The sequence below is a fragment of the Lissotriton vulgaris genome, chromosome 1_1, assembly GCF_964263255.1.
Source record: "Lissotriton vulgaris chromosome 1_1, aLisVul1.2, whole genome shotgun sequence".
Taxonomy (NCBI): Eukaryota; Metazoa; Chordata; class Amphibia; order Caudata; family Salamandridae; genus Lissotriton; species Lissotriton vulgaris.
The window spans coordinates 1,514,310,021-1,514,333,155 of NC_141685.1; the positions used below are offsets into that span (position 1 = coordinate 1,514,310,021).

The following is a 23,135-nucleotide window of genomic DNA, read 5'->3' on the forward strand; positions in this document are numbered from 1 at the left end:
GCGACAATCGGATGCCCTTAAGCGATGGTTCCCACCGCAACCAAGCAGCCACGGGGCTCAAGGGCAAGCGCAAAGATGAGCGGCGACAAGGGGCACCCCTGTCTCGTTCCCCGCCCGAGGGTGAAAGGCTCCAAAGCCCTACCATTAACCACCACCTGTGCCAGCAACTGCTCATACAAAAGCCTGATCCACCCAATAAATTTAGGACCGAACCCAAACTTAGCGAGAACAGCCCACAAATACGGCCACTCAACCGTGTCGAAGGCCATCGAGGCATCAAGAGAAAACAAAATGGCCGGTTCTCGAAGAGATCCCGCCCTCGCTAAGACGCCATGGAGGCGACGTAAATTAAGCGCGGTGTTTCGGTGGGGTATAAATCCAGATTGGTCTGCATGGATCAAGTCCGCGATCACCGTAACCAGCCGATTCGCCAGAAGTTTAGCGAGAATTTTGGGCTCAACATTCAAGAGCGAAATCGGCCGATATGATGAGCAATGGTCACGGGGCTTGCCATCTTTATGGATGACTACAATGGACGCCAGTCTCTGATCCCGAGGAAGAGAGCCGAGATCTCGCGATGACAGAAACATCTTACGAAGATACGGTGCCATTTTGTCTGGGCATAGTTTATACAGTTCCACCGGTATACCGTTGGGGCCCGAGGCCTTCCCGGACCGAAGTGAACGGATAGCGAGCGCTACTTCATCGGTGGAGAAATCCACCTCCATAAGCTCCTTGTCCAAATCAGACAGGCCAGGCAGGGCGATATCTCGAAGCAAAAGATGCGAGTCATCTTCCGGCCTATCAGAGACCGGTGCATAAACCGCCTGAAAGTGACGGGCAAATGTTTGGACTATGTCAATCGGGTCCACGACTCGCACACCATCCACACGCTCAACAACAGGTACCACTCGGTTCAATCTATCCCTTTTGTCCAGCCATGCAGTCAACTTTCCCGCCTTATCACCAACATCATACAAACGCCCCTGTTGCTCACGGTGCATCGCCTTTGCCGCGTCAGTGACCAGCGCCTTATAATCAAATTGTTTCAGGGCCAGAGAATGCAGCACCTCCGGAGTGACCCTGGACTCCATCTGCCCCTCCAAGTCAGTGATCTCATTTTCTAGATCCACCACCGCGGCATTCTTACGCCTCCTTTCGCTGGCAATGAGGGACAAGACTTGACCACAAATCCCTGGTTTATAGGCCTCCCACAATGTAACCGGGGAGGGAACCGATCCCTCATTCTCAGCGAAATAATAGTCCATACATTTCACTATCTCCGACCTGATCTTGGGGTTATGAAGGTGCCAGGGGTTGATCGGAGCGACACGGCCCTCGGCACCCAATTGCATGTCAACTGTAAGCCAAAGCGGAGAGTGATCAGAGATCCCCCTGGCCAAATGCCTAACCTCCCGCACAGAGACCATCTGTGCTGCTGGCATAAGAATATAATCTAATCTCGATAGACTCCTGTGTGCACCTGAGTAGAAAGTATATTGGAGCTGACCAGGGTGTAGCTGCCTCCAACAGTCAGCCTACCCAAGCGTGTCCAGGAGCTTCCCGAGCCAGAGCTGTGCCGCAGGCAGAGTCCTGGGGGGGCTACGATCCTCATCCCCACTAACTACAGAGTTAAAATCGCCGCCCACTACCAACATGCCGCCAGGAAGCCTCAGGATCACATCACCCAGATCAGCAAACGTGGTAGACTGTAGGCCAGGGGGGACATACACAGACAAGAAGGAGACCGTTTTCCCTTCCCATCGACCCGTAATAGCCGCATAGCGGCCCCTGTCGTCCAACACTACATCATCTATCTCCAAGGGGAGGGAAGTACGTACCATGACCCCCACCCCTCTCGAACCAGAAGTGAACCCCGAGTGTGCCACCATACGGTAGCCACGTCTGTTTAGTGCACGGCATGCATTTCCAACCAAGTGCGTCTCTTGAAGCAAAATCACATCTGGGATACAACGTTTCAAATATTGCAATACAATACCCCGCTTTATTCTATCTCCAAGACCGTTAACGTTTCAACTCAGCATCCTAAGCTCCCCCCCCCGTCTCCCGGCAATGAGCACCCAGCCCCCCTCGCCCGGGAATAAGCACACAGAACAGACAACAGGAAATGTAGCAGCCTCGAACAAAACAAAAATGAAAAGACCCCCCCACCACCCCCATGGAACCCTGAAAAACACCCCCCCACCCTGCACCCCTGCATTAGACCAGAAAGCCACCCCAACTTGCAGTGTGCCTGTCGCCCCATGAAACTAACCTACAAGAAGAGAGAGAAAGCCCCCAGAGGAGGAAGAGGAGGCCCGATTCCCCCACCCCCGGGTACCCACAGTATAAGCGAGTCTATTAAAAAGCCACTGCTAGAAGTCCAAAGTAACCAGTTCGCCGCTGCAGACTCACTACTCCAGTTCAGCCAGGCCACCCTCTGCACCTCTCGAGCTCTCACCGCTCATACGATTTGATGGCAATGTGTCCAACCAGTCACTGGCCACGTCGGGGCGATCGAAGAAAAACGCCCGCTACTCATACTCGATCCTCAGGCGGGCAGGAAAAAGCATGGCATATTTCAGACCAATATCTCTGAGCCGTCTCTGACGGAGGCATTGTCAAATTTAGTGGGACCCGTGGTTCGTGAAGCTTGCAGGATAGCGTCACGGTCCCGGAAATTAAAAATCCTGGCGATGATGGGTCTCGGTGCGGCCCCCAGCTTCGGCTTCCCGCCGGGAACTCTATGTGCTCGTTCCACGGTAAAAAAGTTACTGAGGCCCTTTGGTGCAAGATGTTTAAGGACCAGATCCTCCACCAGAAGGTCCGTGGAGACGTCCGATGAGTTCTCCGGAACCCCCACGATGCGAACATTGGTGCGCCTGGCCCGGCTCTCAAAATCCTCCAGCCGGCGGGCAAACTGGTCGTTAGAGGTACGGAGAGGGCGAACCTCAGCCTGAAGGTCCGAGACATCAGTGATCAAGCTCGCAGTTTTAATATCCAGAGACTTGACCCGTTCATTTGTCTTACACAGGTCCGCCCTGATAAGATTAACCTCGATCGCCACCATGTCGATCTTTGCAGCAAGAGTCTCATATTGTTGGCCCATGTCTGTCCGAACACTAGTAATGGCGCCCATGATGTCCTTTAGTGTCGGCTCCTCCGATGACGGAGTATCATCCACAGTCCCTTCAAGAGCCTTGCTCGTTCCACATGGGGACCCTTTCGGGCGAGTGTATCGCTCTATAGTCTGGGTTTGGATGAGACCCCCACGATGCATGCCCTTGGTGTTCCGCTTCTCGGCATCCGCCTTGCCCGCCGTAGTGGGTTTTGAACTTCCACGGAGTCGTTGTGATCTGTTCAAAATGATCACGCTCTCGATGGACCTCAAGGGCAAGAGGGCTAAGAACTAGAGCAGACTCAGGATCCGTAGCTGGGACGAGAAGACGAATGGGGCTGCCGTAGAGCGTCGTCAACAATGACCCAAAACGAAACCGAAAGTACCACAGGGGCTGTGGGCGTGCCCAACTGGCCGTTGTTGTTGAGTTGCCACCTGGGTACCTCGGGGACTCAAGGCCTGGGATGGTCTACGATGTAGGCCACAAACTTCAGGATGCAGCAAGTCCGGTTTGCGGCGTCCGATGTAAGTTCCGAAAAAGTCCTCCGAATCAGCAGGGCATAGTCAACAAGTACCCGTCGATCAAATCAGGATTTGTGGCAGGATAGATGCAGGAGGTGAAGAGGGTCTCAGGAGCCCTGTGCTCACGCGTCCATCTTGGATCCGCGCGAAGCTCCTCCCCCGGAACTTTCTTAATCTTGGGTATATTCACCAGATTAATCGAGGAGGACCGAAGGCTACGGGTGAGATTATACCAGTTGAACTTAGACTGCAATGGTATCGGTCCCATCCCATGCAGTACATTGAAGACAATGCACAGTGATTTAAATTGTATCCTCTGGAATACCGGAAGCCAGTGCAGCTCCGCCAACGCCAGGGATGTGGATGACCGCCGTGGTCTAGATAGGGACAGTTTAGCCACCACCGTCTGGACTCAGAATGACGCTCCTTACTACGTGTGCTCGTACCTGATATGGGAGTAGCAGAAGAATCTTCCGGAGAACCCTAATGAGCGAAAAGCTACTTCCCACAATTTTGTTGACTTGGGTTTCAAGGTTCAGCTTGTCATTAAAACTGACCCCAATATTGCATACCATTGTGACGGGTAGCAAGGGTGGCTCCGTGGGAATGGGCCAAAATCCCAAAGGTAGGGAACAGGGGACTTTACCTGCTGCACAGCAGAGTATCTCAGTTTTTTAAATTGTAAGGAGTTGTTTTTCAGCCAGCGCACCGTTTGTAGCATACAGGCATGACATTATTCCAGCGCGACCGCTTGGTCTCCCTCCAATGATACAATGAGCTGTGTATCGTCAACGTAGTTTACCAAGCTGACCCCATATGACTTAATAATCCCGATCAGGGGGCTCATATAGGTGTTAAACAGTATTGGGCTGATTGCCAAGCCCTGGGGGATCCCATGCCTGATCTCAGGAAAGTTCGAGCGATAAGGGGGTAGGGCCACCGCCTGTCGTCTAGTTGTCACATACGATTGAAACCAATCCGGTGCTAAGTAATTCACCTCCCTGGTCCTTCCAATTTTGGGAGAGAGGGGGTCCAAAGGAGAGCTCGAAGAAACTCCTGACCCTATCTTATTAAACTCCTCCTCAGAGGGAAGCTCAAAATGATCCAGGCAGCCTGCCTGATCCTCCTGCTCAGCCCCCCACCCCCCATTCCCAGTTCTTTTGCTTACTCATTGACGGTTGTCCCTCTACCTCGCCAGATATAGACAGCAAGACAGTGAAAGTTACACATTTTTAGAGGGGCTTGAATTGCATATGTTACCCTGAATATGTTCTGACAAGAACCACAACCAATCCTGTTTATCTAATGGAGACCAAAAGAAAACATTGCAGAGTAAACTAGCATACATAACGCACCAGTTGACAATTTGCGTGCTATTTCATCATTTACCTAGCCATTGCTCCTAAACCTGTAAGAGTAGGGTGCTTATTCAAATTCTGCCATGTTGTGTTACCAGCAGTATCATTGAAGACAGTCCCTGTATCTCTAAAGACAACCCTCCTCCCCCCTCGTCCACAGATGGGGAAACCATCCACATCATCCTGTGCCAGGTACATTCAAAGTGGCCCCATATGTGTTTTGGTCTGTGGGTGAAGTGTTCTCTGTTTTATCATTAAACGTGTCTAGGTCCTTCAACAAGTCCTCTCTATTAGGAACAGTACTCCTGCACCTGTTCATATCTACTCTGTGCTTAGCTAGTAAGAGTGCTAATGGCCTGAACCTTATAGCCCTGCCTGGGACCAGTTAAACGTAGCCCAGCAGAGCTGGTAATGGCTGGGGCTCCCACCGGCCCCCAATCATGATCTTGCACCGATATTCTAATACAGGAGGGCAAAACCAGTGCAGACGAATTAACCCTGCATGAGCTGCCTGACTGGTCTCTCTTATGCTGTTAGTCGGGTGTGAAGTATGCTTGATGTGGGAACTTATTCTGTATTAGATATTTATACTGTCTCTACAATGAAACTATGGAAGTCAGTGGAGTGTTTTAGGACTTCAGTGAACATTCCTGTTATTCAGAGCTAGGGTCACAAGTAACTTTTCCATCTGCATTGTAGTATCTTTATTGATAGGTACACCTAGTAAAATACAAAACCCCTCTCTAGCTAGAAGCTGTCTTAAATGATAAGATGGTAAATGTATGTGCAAATTACAGAAACCTATTGGTTAACCTAACAAAACACTATATGTACCACTCTTAAAATATTTGTGCAGTATTCAGATAACCTCAGGTGTCATATTGAACAAACTCGGATGCCATAATGCCAAGACAGCAAGACAGTGACAGATTGGAATGAAATATCCCGTTGCAATCTTGGTCTACAGGATCGGTTGCACAGAAACCTGTGGTGTGATCTTTCTCACATTTACAGCTGATCAATGTACCACCATTGCCTCAGCCATTTCCGAACAATGAGTATCATCCTGGCCCTGAAGTATGTCTGCTTCAGCACTGTAGATGGAATCTTGAAAGTTAGAAAAATATCCATATATTTCCCTGACCAATCAATCGTTTTTGGCCTTTGCATAATTGTATTATCTCGGGGTGCCTCATTCTACAAAAAATATCTTGCAGAATGTCTTTCTTGGTTTCTTCATACATTTTGCTGAGAGCACTTGCTTGAGATGTCTCTATCCCTGAGAGGTGTATTGTTTTATCGATCGTTTTTGCAACAGGAACCACTTCCGAATTGACTGAGTATCCAGTGACAGTGTCATGGGGTCTTGAGCCTCCTTATTTGATCAATGAGGATGTGGTGGTGGTGGTCTTGGGCTATAAAATTCGTGTCCATGTTTGGAAACATGGGATGGCTTATGCTACAACAGGTTGATGCTATATTGGCATTCTGTCTGGTCAGATAGCTTGTAGTGTCATCACTAAGGTGTGCTTGCCATTCCTTAAGAGGCACACCTGTTACTATAGTGTTGGAAGGTGTTGATGAAGTGGAACCCCAATCAGGAGTTTTTTCCCACTCGTTCACCACAGAAGAGATTATCTTTCTGATTAAGTAAGCTTCAATGTGTACTGCCAGTTGCTCTCTGCCTAAGGCCATTGCTCTTCCAAGGGCTAAGGTTTTATCTGCAATCTTGCATTTGCAACAGCGACTATCGATGGTCCTTTGAACCTAATAGCAATGATATTTGCTTTGCTGTAGGGGTATGAAGGAAAAACTTTTCATTGGCGTATGTGTAGACTAAAATAAGATAAGTCCAAACATGGACTGGTGACAATGTGCACTTCGGTTTTAGTGGTTCACCTGTAGCTGCTGACACAGTTAGATTACCATTGTGGTGTGGTAATCTTGTAGTGCTTTCTGACAGCTGACGGCTTTGAGTCAGGTGCCTAGGAAGGAATACATTTATATTTTAGGCTTTCTTGATGTTGAAGTTAAAGGGTTTTATATAGCGCTCTACTACTAGGCGGTTTCTTGGCGAGTTTATGCTACTACCTCCATGCACTTCAATAATATTTAAAGCGCTGAGGGCAAATGGAATGACTTAGCACTGAAAATGCAAACCTCTTATATTAACCCTCAGGAACTTTCTCTTTGTTCTTGGGGCTGGGCTATGAAACGAAGCACCTTGCAGATCCACTGCTCACATCCAGTCTCCTAACTAGAGCGGATGGAAAAACTGATGATGTACTTGTTGGCTTATTTCAACTCAAAAACGATTAAGTATTACGAAATATCTCGACTAATTCCCTTTTCCTATTTGATTATGCAGTACTTCTGTGGCATTCTTGTGAAGAATGCTGGTGGTCTCCTGGTGCATCAATTGAAGCTGAAATTTGGGTGCTTCCTTTGGGCTTGCTGGTTGCCCGATGTTTGGTTGTATGCCGTAACACGCATCCTTTTACCCCGCATGCTGTTACAATGCATGTTTTTACAACGACTTCCTGTCGGGGTGCGTTGGAGTTTGGAATAGTATTATTTACTATTCGAACTCCAGTCTGTGCAACAGTAGGGAAGGTGTTGTAGTTAAATCCAACACTTTATACCCCCTACAGCAAGCCATTTCGTTGTAATGGCATGCTGGGTTGTAAGGCATGCGTTGTAACAGTTGTTTCCCATCTACGTTTAGATAGATTTCGTTTAGTTATATTTTGGCATCTGTTTAGATGAAAAGAATGCTCGCCCCGTCTTTCCCACATACAGCGGTGTGGATGGAGTGTGGCGTTGACACATCTGCACTCTGCTGCCCAGTAAGAAACTCCTCTGAGCACCGCTGCCCCTAAGGGGAAATCTAACAGCTGGTTAATCAATATTTCCCAATCTTCCTCTGTTGTGCAATACAATTGATGCACTTGGCCTTTCTAATCCACATGTTCCTAACCTCATTACTAATTTCATATTGATTTTCTTCGTACAATCACAGACCAGAACCCCTTTCTCCCCCCGTCAAATATAAATATCTTGCGAGCCTGCCAAGGAGGGACCTTTTGTGCAAGTTTAATTTACTGTATACTCTCCTAGTGATGTTGGTTATTTGAATGTGCCTATCGAAAATGAAAATGCTGCTTTACCTGTGTTTGCTGAAAATGATTATTCCTCTTACATTAATGCAGCCCTGAATGACCCACCTAAAACCATGTCTGATATTTTGGATCAGGCCCATCCTCTTTGTGGTCTCAGCATTCTAAATATGTAGATTGCATTTTGACTGCTGAATTGGTCATATTCAGGTCGAAACTAATGGAGAATCTCTCTCCCATAACCCAATACAGTTTGCGTCCTCAGGCGATCTAGGTATCTGCTCTGTTCTGGTTATTGCTGCTCTTTCAAAGCAAAGGTTAACATATTTTTTTTTATTAAAGACAATGCAACAATGTATACAACTGTTCACTGTCTCTCAAAATAATGCGTTTTCAGTACTTTATCTCTCCAGCTGGCTTCTATCTTATCCTCCCTATTTTGCCCTTCCCCCTCAGCCTGTTTCCAGTGACTTACATAGACATTGGTGGCATCTGATATATTGCCTTCCTTGGCAATACCACTAACCCATCTGTGTCAGATTTTCTCCCATTTCTTGGGTCAGACCCTTCACTTATAAATTACAAAAGCAAGCACCAACCCATATCTTTTTTCCCCAAATTTCAACATCCGTCCAAGGTTCTGCACCCATGCTTTGGAAATATTTGTTTTTACCACACTCAGACCTAATATTGTCCAACTTTTCTGGTACGTCCAAACCTCCACATCTTCCCTATAATTAGCACATAGTGTGTTGCCATTTAGTTCAAGCCTGTTCCCTCCACCTGCATTATACACTGTATGTTTTGCCCAGAATGCCTGTATCGCTGGGCAAGCCATTAGCATAGGAAATGTTTTTTCTTTATTGTCCACCCCCATGCAGTCATAGGTTAGATATGTTTCTACCCATTTTTACTAGGATGGTTCGTGAATAGTAGGAGCGGTGCAGTAGCTAAACTTGAGCCATTTTGAATCCTGATTTTATTGCGACCTCCTTCAGGGCCCCAAGTACTTCTTCTCATTTTCCATCATCAAACACCCCCAGTTCCTCCTCCCATCATGCCCTTAAGGGCGAATTATTTTGGATCTTTTTATACTCGGGGATGTGTCTTTTTTGGTCATAGGGTCCCGTAGGGGTCTTTCACAAGGGATGTCTCCGTCAACTCCACTCCCTTCAGTATAATTGCTCATGTCTGACCATCAGGTATTTGTACGTTTCTATGTCTGACAAGTTGTGTTCTGTCACCAATTTCGATAGAGTAACTACATGTCACCGTTCCCACAAATCTTAGACTGTGGTTGATACAACAAAATTTGGCACACGATGTAAACACCTACAAAATTCCTATCCTGACTGTCAGGGCCTACCCGTATCTGGCTCGCTAGCAGTCGATGGAACGGACTCCATTCAAAATCTGTTCTGGGTATCGTGCTACGTTTCCACGCACTGACTTGCACGAAGTGTGCAATCTCTGTCTATCCCTGGAACACAATGAACAAGACTGCAACACGTGGCAATCGTTTCGATCCAAGAAGACGCTCCATGACGGTCAGCCTTGACATAACGAAATGCACCAACAAAGCGGCTCTGCACCGGACATCTTCGGTGAAGATTCCGACCAGGAAGAATGCCACAAAGAAGGAGCCGAAGAAGAACTGCAACACATCCTTGTGTCCGAAGCCGATTCCGACATGGAAGAACAAGAGCAAGCGTACCGTGAGTACAGACGCCCCCCTTCCCCAAGACTTGTCGAAGAAAAAGGCTCCGGTCCTTCCTCTGCCCTCAGGCCAAGGTCAGCACCAAGAAAAAGTTTTGGACGCCCCGCCCTCTGGCCCAACACCGAAACACAAATTAAAGCCTTCCCGCTCTGGATCGATCAACTTTAAGGAGCGTTGTTATTTAATCACAATGCGTCTTCCAAAATATATTGTACACAAAAATGCATGTAAACATCATAAGAAATAGTGCCCCAAAGGATGAGGGAAGGAGGGTGTCAGTGGAAGGAGTAGTGCAAGGTTTAGGGAAGTGACACAGTGAAGGTCATGTGGCCTTATTAAACAATTCACAATCCTGGCTTCTGAAAAGAGCCCGACACACAAAACATAAATGTTTATAGAGTTCAAGTTAAATGCACCAATCTTTTAAAATTACAGTAAATGTCACGCTTTGGGTAGAAGCTGGCAGGCGGACCGGTTGTCAAAATCTTCGGCATAGAAATCGAAGCACGTCGTTGTGGCCATTCCCACGCTATCGAAGAGTAAATCTTCAGAGCTGAAGGCTTCGGAGCCGAAACTTTTGACTCCGTAAAGTACAGCGCCCAAAGGGAAAACGACTGTTCCATCCAAAGAGCCTTGTTTAGGCGTTCTCCCTGCAAATACGGATCCCAAACAAAAAGAACCGGTTATCCATCCAGATTCTGGACATATTCATGTGAAACTGCCAGAGAAAAGGAAAATGGGCTTACAAGAGGACCACCACATTCCTTTGAAATGCAAGAATGTCGGTACTAACCCTTCTCCTCCTCTTTCTCCCATTGACCCAAATTTGCTCATCACACCCACAAATTCCCCACAACCTCAATCACCTAATCCACAAGATGAAGGGAATGAGGATAGGCCACAGGATATGAATGCCCCCCTGGTAGGACTATAATACAGATCAGATCACAGACCATGATCCGGATCTATACCCTTCCAAGCCCTCCCCACCTGATGACAACATAGAGTATATAGAGCTACTTAATAGGGCTGCTCAATACCACGGGGTGGAATTACACAAGCGGCTCTTGAAGAGGATTTTCTAGTTGAGATATTAAGTTCCTCTGAGAGATCAACACAGACACTATCTGTGCTTAAGGGAATGCATAAACATACTGACAACATTTTTAAAGAACCTGTATGGGCAAGAATTATCACGCCCAGAATTGAGAAAAAGTATAAGCCAGCACCCACTGACCCCACTTACATCAAGGGTCAACTTCCAGGAGACTCCCTTGGAGTCTCCAATGCTTGCAAAAGAGTAAACTCACAAACTACTGGAGATTCCCCTCCTCCTGATAAGGAGCCGAAGTTAATTGATGCCTCGGGCAAAGAAATAGCATCCCAAGAAGCTAATCACTGGCGAATAGCAAATGCGCAAACTCTCTTCGCTCACTACGATAGAGCTCATTATGATGACCTAGAAAAGTTAATGCAGTTTTTACCAGACAAGCACAAAACCAAAGCCAATGACCTAATTCAGGAGGGGAAATTAATTACCAATACTTCTATTAAGTGCGCCTTAGACACAGCAGCCCACGCAGTTAACACCAGAATTCAAACCCAAGGTCCAAGCCTCTATTTTGAAACAACCCTTTGATAAAGAGCACCTCTTCGGTCCTACAGTGGACACTTCCCTAGAGAAGATGAAAAAAGACACTGAGGTAGCAAAATCCATGGGGGCTTTGCAACTTCTTTCCAATCGGGAAGCCTTTTGTTTCTCCTTTTACAGGGGTGGCTACAAAACCACTTCATGAGAGAATCTCTCCTCCTCTTACAAGGTCAATAATCATTTGCTCTGGTCAAGAGGTTACTTTAGGGGAGGATTTAGAAGGAATAACGGCAAGGGAGGAGGCAGAGACAAGTGAACACGCACCTCCCCTGCAAACACCAAACAGTGACTTCCCTCCTCTACCCCCGATCATTCCACTCTTGTCGGGGGACGTCTCTCCCAATTTCTAACTGTCTGGAATACAATCACCTCAGACAGATGGGTTCTGCAAATTATCCAATATGGTTATTGTCCGGAACTTACAGACACTACCCCAAACATTCCTCCAAGATCACACGCAAAGAGCATCTCAACCTTCTCAAAAAAGAAGTTCTCTCTCTGTTACAAAAAGGAGCTATAGAACCAGTCCCATTACAATATCAAGGGGCCAGTGTATACTCCCTGTACTTCTTAATTCCCAAAAACAACGGCTCTCTCAGGCTTATACTAGACCTCCGAGACCTCAATCTATACATCCAATCGGATCACTTTCATATGGTGACACTCCAACAAGTACTCCCACTCCTTCAGCAAGGCGACTTTCTGTCCACTTTGGATTGAAAGGATGCCTACTTCCACATCCTGATACACCCCGCTCACCGCAAATACCTCAAGTTTGTGGTTGCAGGGCAACATTACCAATTCAAAGTACTCCCATTTGAAGTCACGACTGCTCCCAGAGTTTTCACCAAATACCTGGCAGTAGTTGCAGCTCATCTACGAAGACAACACATTCATGTATTCACATACTTAGACGACTGGCTCATAAATGCCAGTTCACATGCATACTGTCTACAACATACTCACACAACAGTGCAGCTGCTCTACAATCTTGGATTCACAGTTAATCTGTCCACGTCCCTTCTCCAACCCTCCAGCACGCAAGTGTATTTGGGAGCCACTCTAGATACACAAATGGCTCTGGCCCATCCTAATCAGACCAGAATCCGCAGCATTCAAACTCCAGCCTCAACACTCATTGCCAACTCCAGTGTTTATGCAGTTACTAAGAATGATGGTGTCGTGCATCCTAATAGTTGGTAGACGGACGCACTCAACGCTCTCTGCAGTGGTGGAATCCACAAATCCTTTCCAAAGGGCAGACCTTCATCGACCCGATTCCATAAACCGTGCTAACAGCAGACGCATTGTACACTGGTTGGGGAGCTCATCTACAGACTCGCATAATTCAGGGCATGGGAGCCTGCATCAAAAGCAGCTTCTCTAAAATCACTAAAGCGTCTAGTGATATTTTTAGCGCTCAAAGCCTTTCAAGTTCACCTGGTAGGCAAAACTGTCCTGATAAACACAGACAACATGATAGCAATATATTATATACAGAAACGGGGGGACACACTCTCTCCAGCTGTCACACAGACAATCTGGATGTGGGCTATACTTCACAAAATGTATCTCCTCTCAGAACACCTTCCAGGAGTAGATAATAAAATTGCAGATCTGCTCAGCAGACCGAGACAACAGATCCACGAGTGGGAACTCCACCCTCGAGTTCTCCTCCCATTCTTTCAGATGTGGGGCTTCCCAGACATATATCTCTTCGCCACACACCAAAACACACAATGCCTAAGCTTTGCCTCCAGGTATCCACACCTATTGTCCAGAGGCAATGCACTATGTATAAATTGGTCAGGGATATTTACCTACGCTTTTCCGCCTCTCCCACTCATTCCACTAGTGGTTCGGAAGCTCAGACAGGTTGCTCCCACATGAGCCTGTCAACAGTGGTTCACCACCCTGTTGGAGCTCTCAGTAGCCCCTTACTGAAAACTACAGCTTACACCCAATCTCTTCACAGAGAGCCGTGGAGAGATAAGACATCCAGATCACGATCATCTCAACCTTGCAATCTGGCACCTGAAGCCATAGAGTTTGGCTACCTTAATCTTCCGCCAGACTGCATGAACATTATCAAAGAGGCTAGACGTCCTACTAAAAGGGCTTGCTATGCAGCAAAGTGGAAACGGTTTGTTATTTATTGCAATAACAATCAAATCAACCTGTTTGATGCTTCATTCCAGGACATCATCTGCTATTTACTGCATCTCCAGCTTTCAAATTTAGCGTACACATCCATACACTTACATCTTGCTGCAATAGCCTCATACCTACAAAATAGACAACATCTATCTCTCCTCAACGTGCCTGTTATTAAGGCATTTGTGGAAAGGACTCAAAAGACTCATTCCCCCAAAACTTCCACCTGCCCTAGTATGGATTCTCAATATTGTCCTCACCAGACTGATGGTTCTACCCTTTGAGCCATTGCACAAACCTGAGCTGCAATTTCTCACTTGGAAAGTGGTTTTCCTCATAGCTATTACATCACTGAGGAGATTAGATGAGCTTCAGGCAATAACCATAGAGGAACAGTTTTTACAAGTACACCAAAACAAAGTGGTTCTTCTGACTAATCCTAAATTTCTACCCTAGGTGATTTTTGCATTCCATATCAACCAACCTTTTGAGTTTCCTGTGTTCTTCCCCCAACCTGATTTTGTGGCAGAACGTGCTCCACTCACCTTAGACTTTAAAAGAGCATTACTCTATTACATAGAAAGGACAAAACCTTTCAGTAAGACGAAACAACTCTTTGTGACTTTTGCTCCACCTCATAAAGGCAATCCCATCTCAAAATCAGGTATTGCACAGTGGATAGTCAAATGCATTCAGACATGCTTTGCAAAAGCAAAACGACCATTAACAATTCCCCCTAGAGCGCTCTCCACTCGCAAACTCGGGGCTTCTATGGCTTTCTCAGGAAACATCCCCATAGATGACATCTGCAAAGCTGCAACATGGTCTACACCTCACACATTCACAAAACACTATTGTGTAGATATGTTAGCAAGGCAGCAAGCTAGTGTGGGTCAGGCAGTTCTACGTACACGCTTTAAAAACTTTGCAAAAGCTACAGGTTAGCCACCATTTTACTGCTAGATAGTCTATAAAAAGCATGTGATCTACAGCTCACATTCCTCAAACGGAAAATACTACTTACCCAGTATGCATCTGTTCTTGGCATGTAGAGCTGTAGATCCATATGCGCCCACCCGCCTCCCCGGGTACCTATACCTGTTGCAGTGATGTCTTACTTAGACACATACACATGGACATCTCTATTCTACTATTCTTACTTACCCCATTATCACACTCTGCGGGAAAACAATCTAACAATGAAGTCGATGCACATGCGCACTATCACCGAAAGGAGGAGTCTCATATCTCATGACTTGAAAAGACTTCTTTGAAGAAAAAACAAAGTGCAAACATCCAGACCCAACACTAGATGGCAAGCTATGCAAAGCATGTGAATCTACAGCTCTACATGCCAAGAACAGATGCATACTGGATAAGTAGCATTCTCCTTTTGTTGTTGTTGCTAATCAAACTATTTTGTAATGCATTCCAGCAAAACTCTCATGATTCAATGTTGTGCTGTCTTTCCCTTCCTTTACATCACTATAGTACGTTTCAAATCAAATCAATTCAAAAGTCCTTTATTCTGTGTTCATGATATAGAAACACCATAAAAGTACATATAAAATTTACGTAAAAACAATGATTAAAAAATCTCCACATTGACAAACGGTACCAATAAGTAAAGTGCTGAAGTGCAATCTAGACAATAGTACACAGGCAAAAGCTGCGGTCTAATAAATAAAGTTAGAAAGAATGAATTTTATGCTATAAATACATTATATATCCTAACCTACGTTTGATGTATGCCTCACCCAAAATTTCAAAAATTGGGTAGGGTTTTTTGCGAGGTTATGATCTTCCAGAAATTGCAGCACAAGGTAGGCAGGACGACATCTTCGTAAACCCAAGGTTTTCAATAGTGGAATTAGCCATCTCTTCCTCGGCTCTTTGTTAAACTTACAGAATAAAACTGCGTGAATCGTTGATTGGTTTGAAACTTCATCGCAGGGGCAGGATATCCGATTTATTGACCAGTCGTTCGTTTTTGGGAAAGAGATCAATCGGTGAAATATGTTCAGCCTATAACGAGTTAACAAAAGTGTTTCATAACCACTCAATTCAAAAGTTAAATATGGCTGCATATTTAGAGTGGTTTGGATTGTTATCATATGTTGGACGGTGGTTTTAGCTGCTTCAGATGTCAATCGTAGGTTTTCCAGGTGAGTCAAACACAATTTTTTAAACCCTTTTTTAGGAATCTCTGAGATTGATGAGGGAGAATAATAATACCTTGTCAATCCTAGGTCGTTCAGAAAGTTTTTGATGTAAGCTAACCAGCTAATCCTGTAACCATTTTCCAGGGAGAGGCAATCTCGTAATAGTCCTTGGCTAAAAGTGTTTTTTGTGGACGACAAGATACGGTGCCACAACAGGATTGGTTGAAGTTTGATTACATCAGTGTTGTATGGGACGCCCAGTTCAAGGTGGCAGCAATATGTTGAGGTGCTTTTGGGTACAGCAAGGAGGTATCTCAGGAAGTTGTTCTCTACCTTTTGAAGATTTTCCACTTTACTGTAACCCCATACCCCAGCTCCATAAGTCGCTATGGTTAGACATTTTCCCCGGTAAATGCTAATCAGTTCCACCGGGGGTCTCTTTCCTAACCTTTGGGCAAACTTGACTAATGCTAGTGTAGCCCTAATAAAAAGTAATTTTCGGCCTCAGTAGCCTGCCTCCATGAGCATTTATCATCTATTAATATGCCCAGATAAGGGTAAGTCTTAGTAAAAAATATCTCTCGATTTCTTAGATCTGGGCCCTGTAGACATAACAAAAGTTTTCTTAATGTTTATTCTGAGATCCAACTCTGCCATGAAACTATGGTATCTCATCAGGGAGCTTTGAAGTTCTAGCGGGGTTCGAGCTAGAATCACAGCATCATTGGCGTAGAGTAGGGCAGGAATTGGGCGTTTATTGATTAAAGGTAGGTCCTGACCCCCCTTTAACATAGCACACTCCAAACCATTGGTATATAGAGTGAACAGGAAGGGGGCCAGGACACAGCCCTGCCTTACCCCCCTCTCTACTCCAAACGAGGCAGTGAGTTCGCCGTTTTTACCGAATCTCACCCTAGCTGTAGCATTGGAATAAAGTTCCCGTAAGAAGTTTAACAAGGGAAGTTCTACTCCCACGGCTAACAAGATAGACCATAGTTTGGAATGACTTATGCAGTCAAAGGCTGCAGTTAGGTCTACGTAAGCCATGTAGAGGTTCCCACCCTTTGCATTAACATATTTACCAATAAGGAGAGTCAGGTTTAATGCTTGATCCGTGGTGCCCAGGTCTCCTCTGAACCCGAATTGGATGTCGGAAAGTTTGTTGTTTTCATCTGCCCATTGCTGTAGTCGGTCAAGAATAATCCGACCCATTGTTTTTCAGTTTATTTCCACTTTCAGGGTCTCTGGTTCTCAACTAGCATGACTTGTGCTCCCACAGTGGTATAAAGTCACCTTCCATTTTTTCACAAGCACCCAAGATAGATTTTGACACCCTGGTCTTTCCAAGAGGATCTACTCTGGTTCAGTACATCAACAATTTGCTGAGTCCCTCTCACTCCTTGGACCAGTGCAAATATGATCCCCTGTATCTGCTCACAGAGTTATCTAAGTGAGGTCATAAAGCTTCTGAGGGAAATTATCTTTTTTTCCCTATTGTCTATTATTTAGATCATGATATCTCGGCTGGAGTAAGACATCTGGTGGAGAAGCGCAACTAGGCTATCCATAATCTACCCTGACCCATTATCCTCTAACAGGTATGCTGTTTTTTGGGGGGAATGGCTGTCTACTGTAGGCAGTTGTGTTTAGGATATGACAGTAATGCTAAACCTTTTCAGGATTTAATTGCGAGAGAAAACCCGAACCGTTGCCCTGGTCCAAGTAAGTAGCAGGTGCCCTTGAGTCTTTAAAAAATGCTTTGTTTTTTTTGCACTGACTTTTAGTTCACCAAATTAAGCGAAACCTTTTACTTTGCGTTGTCATAGAAGGCAGCCTTTACCCTGGAGTATTGGCACAAGAGTATGCAACAGAGTGAAAGCAATTGCTTATTATAAACTTAGGCCTTGATACCTTGACGGCAGGGTTGCCTTAGTTTCTTTGCGCTGTTGTATCAGCAGCCCTACTGCTAAAATGTCATTCATCCCTGTTACTTTACCCCCATGCTGTTGTTAAAAACCCAGAAACAAGTTATTAAAGTATGCAATATTATTATTGTGCTTCCCTTATCACTCTGGTATGGTGTTCTTTGTAAAACCTTGCCTTACTTTTTTTACTCTCCTCAATGGAAAACCACGTAATTGTAGCTCGCCACTGCTTGTCTGAGTTAACACCCTCTAACTGATGCACCAACCTGTGATTTTGTATGTTAATGTTATTAGTTTTGTCACAGAAATAAGGGAACAGTAGTTGCTGGGAATGCTGTATGTACTCTATAGGGAGTTGTTACTGACCCCTTTTGTACCCAGCTCAAGTAGCTGAAATATCTGCTCTTCAATTCGCTTGTATTCTAGCCGCCCAGAAAACTGTAACTATATTTAATGACTCATAGTACGTGTTTGGAGTTAGCCCATGACTTGGGGCTCCTTTGTATGCAGCGGCGGTTTCTAACTTCAGCTGGGACTTCTTTAAAAAAAGGTATTCCTAAGCCAAGGTTTGCTTGATGCCCTCCAATTGAACTCTTGGCTAAGTGTAAATGTCAAAAGTATCTCTAAGGTTTATGGTGAGATCAGCATGATAGATTGGTTGCGCACAAAATTACTCCTAAATCTAATCCGCTTGCATTGTGATATTACACTTATTAGTAGAAATAGTATGGTCTGTACCATTAGCACCCTCTGGTTTGCATTTTATTTATCTTCCAGTGCTTAACAGTATTGCCATATTTGTGCTCTAGGGCAGGCATGCACGGTTATTAAAGGCATCAAGAGACACCCCTAGAAGCACATCTCACTCATTGGGGCCTATTTGCCCACCTTCAGATCGCTTTTAGCCAGATGCCCTATTGCTGTCAGATGTTTATGTAGTGGTATTTGTGTGCATATTTTCTAGGTAGATTGAGGGTTTCTATTGTGCTCGATATGATGCTATTAATGTAGCCAGAGTGAAAGTTAACTCTGCTGGTATCCCAAACTGGAGAGCACTCCAGATCAGAGATGACTAAAGATCTCACTTTGTGTTATCCAGTGTTGAGGAAATATGCTAAACTTTAGGTATCCAACAACATTTCCAATGTTCACATCACCCTGAAAGTTCTGGAGAGATAAAGCAATACAATGTAGCTTAAAAAAAGTGTGAAATTAGGAGGATGCTGAACTTGGATGGCCTGTCCCCTTACCCCTTGCACTCATGTCTGTTGGAGCCACCCCGAGTCAGAGGACTAAGTTTAGTCGGTATGAAACCCTAATTTTCAGACATATGATTCTTCCTGCTACCCGTCCCGTGTCTCCAAGCTTCCATTCTCCGGTCAAGGCTGTACAATCTACCAGCTTGACTGTAGTCTACCATGATCTACTGTCAGGCATTGGATACACAGCCATCCCAGGTGGTGAGGCCTGCATCATGAGCTGCTCATCACCAACACTATTGTTAAGTGTTGCCGCCTGGCCACCTTGATTCATCCATCACAATGCAAGCAGATTATGGAATCAAAAGAAATGTAACCTGGTAACCGAAGGCCTACAGCTCTGCCAATGCACTTTGAGGATAGCATTAGAATGCATCTCCTCCTCCTTCCCTTGGCTGTGTTCTGCAACCTGATAGTGGCAAGTATCTCAACCACCTGATCCATCAGTAGGTCTCGCCGGTACCTTTTAATGTAAGTTTGTTTGGTTGGATCAACATGTGACTGTGTCTAAGGGTGCAGGTTAGTTGAATGTGTGCTAAAAGAAGTCAACCATACAGCGCTCAATGCTGGTTCCATAGCAAATTCTTGATCTACGTGGACAACACTTTCCTGCGAGTTCTAAATCAGTTGGATTAGAATCTAAAACTTTCTTCCTACAGGTTACACTTCTATGTGTGCACAGACTCCAGTGGGGGAATGTCAGTTATCCAGTTCCTTTCAAACAACACTTTTTTCCTGAGTGTGACAACTGCACCACCTGTGTTACTCTTGCAGAACCGGCTGTGCCCTTGCCTGACAATAAGATTTCCCACCAGCTGTATATCTTGCATCCACTGCCCAAGAATCTGTTTGTGAAATCTGAAACATCTGATCATCTTCATGGGAACAGTGAATAATATAAATTGTCCACCCTCAAATCTACCACAATTCCTTTTCAGTCTTTTCCTAGGTTAAAATACCATTAACAATAGTTCCTTCAGATGTGCTATTCACCTGCAGTGGTGCTGTTGATCAGTCTGAAACTTACTATCCAACATTTTCCTGCTTTACTTCCTGCCTTGTGTATGGTACAGACCAGAGACATTTCAGAGATGGCACAATTCTTTGAGATCTTTATCCCAAGTTATGGAATGGAACTATCTACATATGTGATATGCCGCCCTACTAGTGTTGGAGGAGGAAGCATATGCATCTGCAAATGCTGTAGAGTTAATTACCACACTGTTAGTGGACCAGCCAGCTGTGATTTTGCTAAACAGAAGAGATTTGATGTTGATGTGGCTGCTAAGGGTCGTCTTTTGCGCTATAGTCAGGGTTGAATGTTATACATATTTTATCCATCTGTTTATGGATTGCAGCTGATATATTTGGAAATAGGTGCATGTGTCGAGGTTTCACTTAACATATATGAAGAGATACGTTTTAAAGTATGGGACCTTGGGTTATGTTGGAAAGCTTTTTTGGAGTAAGGGTGTTTCATCATTTTAGTCACCTACAATGATTTAAGTCCTTGTCTAACTCTCTATTGTCTCATATCTCAAGCATTACTAGATGCAATTTTACTTTCCTATACAACCTACTGACTATTCAGAATTATGATAATGATTAGGATGAGTGGAAATTTGATTATGGTACTTTAGGATATTATGAAAATGATGCGGCGCAAGAAGCGTATTGAGTACTTTAAGTCCTATGAGGACATTGTGGAGACCTACACTATGGGCCCAGACAATTCTTAACCCATTCGGTGCGCAATACCTGGAAAACAGGCGTAGTAGAGCAACATTGTCGATCACCCTTTATGCTCTATTAATGGGGTAGGTTTAAAGCAAGCCATTTCTCTGTTGTACGATACCTGAAATGTAAGTGCCCACACTGGTATGGAGGGAGCGCTAAATCGTTGGAATGCGGTCCTTCCAGGGCCCTTGCCTCAAAAGTCATGGATGAGAGGCCTTCAGCAAGTGAAGGAGGTCTTGCGTAATCCGAGATTCCATTTTACCCAATATAACTATTCAGATCAACCATACTTATCCCCCGATGAATTAAGTGCATGTTCCTCCTGACAACTCTGCAATGTCCATGCTGTGGGCTACAGGAGGTTGATCTTCACCATGCGGTACGGGACTGCCCCCCCAAATGACACACATGGAAAGAGATGACAACGACAGCTAGGCCAGTGGGCAACTTGTTTACTCCCACCCCTGAATCCTGCCTCCTCGGGCTCCGCCCTAAAATTAAACAGGACAAATTTCTCAATAGGTTTATTGAACTGACATTTGTATTGTTTAAACGTTTCATAGCAGTGAAGTGGAAGGCGCCCACAACATCGGACCTCTCTAAATGGCTCCAAGCCCTGCTACGGTGGGCACAAGCAGAAGCAATCATGCTGCGCTCCTTAAGGGCCAGAGGATTGGCCCGTGGGGTCTGTGAGAGATGGGATGTATTTGTGATCAATATAGAAGACAAGAAATATACTCTCCCCCTTGAGGGGGTGGCTCACCACCATATAACTTGATCCTCATATCCACACAAAGGCAGTAGGGTGGATAAAATATCATATTGACTTGCTTATAAATGGTTCTCTCAAGAGCATTTAGCTCCGTACATCGCTCCACTCTAATACTGCCAACTCTGCTGCCACCCCCACCTCTCCACACATTACATAGTAGGCTGGATCCCACTCCCCGTGGGCGTGCCCGCTATCTTGCCTTTCCTGATCCTCATTGTGCAAGATTGAGTGTTCCACATATGTGCAACAATACCTGTCTCTACCAAATGACTAATGTACAATATGCATGTGATCCTCATTGTAATAAGGGTACTGTTGGTTGCTCTCAGCTGAGTATGAGGCTTTCCCTGCTCCCTGTCCCTCCATGGTTCTGCAAGTGTTGTTGTTCTTTTTATAAAACAATATATATATATATTTTTTTTAGAGAGATATGATGAGCATTGAAATGTTTTGAACTGCGCACACAGTGCAAGAGGATGGTAGTGTGAAAAACCTCAAATGCATTTGTCCATATTCGTATAACTGTAACCTGCTGTAGCCACATTTTCTTGCTTTGGCTAACATTGCCCTCAGGAAGTAACCCCTCTGACACTGAGACATTTTTCATTTTAGCTCTTGAGGCGTAAAATAACGAAGTAGCTCGCTCAGGTGAAACCTCTTTACGTTTTTGTTACTAGTGAGCTCAGATTGGCACCGGTCATGTGACTGCTACTAGAAACTTGTGTACCTTACTGTGTAGATTCGACTCCTCTTTTCTCGTTGAACTTGTCTTAACCCTTGATTTCATATGGACCCCTGGTTGGTTGGCTCTGCGATTCACAGACTATTGATTTGTATGTTGTCAATAAACCCCTTCAGAGTTAGCTCAGCAGGTGGGAGTTTTCTTTGACATTAAAATTGGGATTATTGATATCACCCACTGTAAACTCTTCATGCTTATTTATTTCAAGATAAACAGTGACATAGTACTCTATAGAGTATATCTAGGTCTCCTAGCTCTTAATGTGAACTTTGGTTTTGCCGCCACCACTACAATAAATAATGGTTTGCTCGAACCAAGATTTGTTTCAATCAGTTCATATAAGTGTTAAGTCAGTTTCTTGTTATAATATAATTTCTGACTTAGCGTTATAGACTCTCAAAATAATCGAATATCTTTTCCTATCATTATTAATATAATTTGTGTTAATGCAGTTTTAATATATTATTTAGATAACACTTTTGTATATATTCGCTTTTATAAGGCAAATTTATTTTTCCTCTCTTTTCACCCTGTGATCCTTTATGTATGCCCAGCCTGCCCACACCCTAAACAGGAAACTCTTCCCATAATATGTTTGGCTAAATGCATCCTATGCATCCCATGCAGCTGCATTGCGGCACACAAATAAAAAACATTGGAATTATAATGTAGAAGAACCTCCTATATTTTACCCAAAGACCTTTGGCTTCATTGAAAGGAGGTTCTGATACTATGGGCACCGGTCAGTCAGTCAATTATCTTTATTCGATTATTAAAAATCATAATGAGCACCGGTCATAATGAGTGCTGATGAACCTGAAGTTCTCTTTCACTGATATAGCACCGAGGAAATTAAAAAACACAAACGAGTATAAATAAATCCTGGTCAATGTTAGCTGTTT

The 23,135-nt window shown here is 44.7% G+C and overlaps 1 protein-coding gene across 2 annotated transcripts in view; it reads left to right on the top strand.

The window, feature by feature from the left end:
- TUBGCP6 (tubulin gamma complex component 6) overlaps positions 1–23,135 on the top strand; it is a 747,379-nt gene that overhangs the window by 181,765 nt on the left and 542,479 nt on the right. The gene's annotated exons all lie outside the window — the stretch shown is intronic.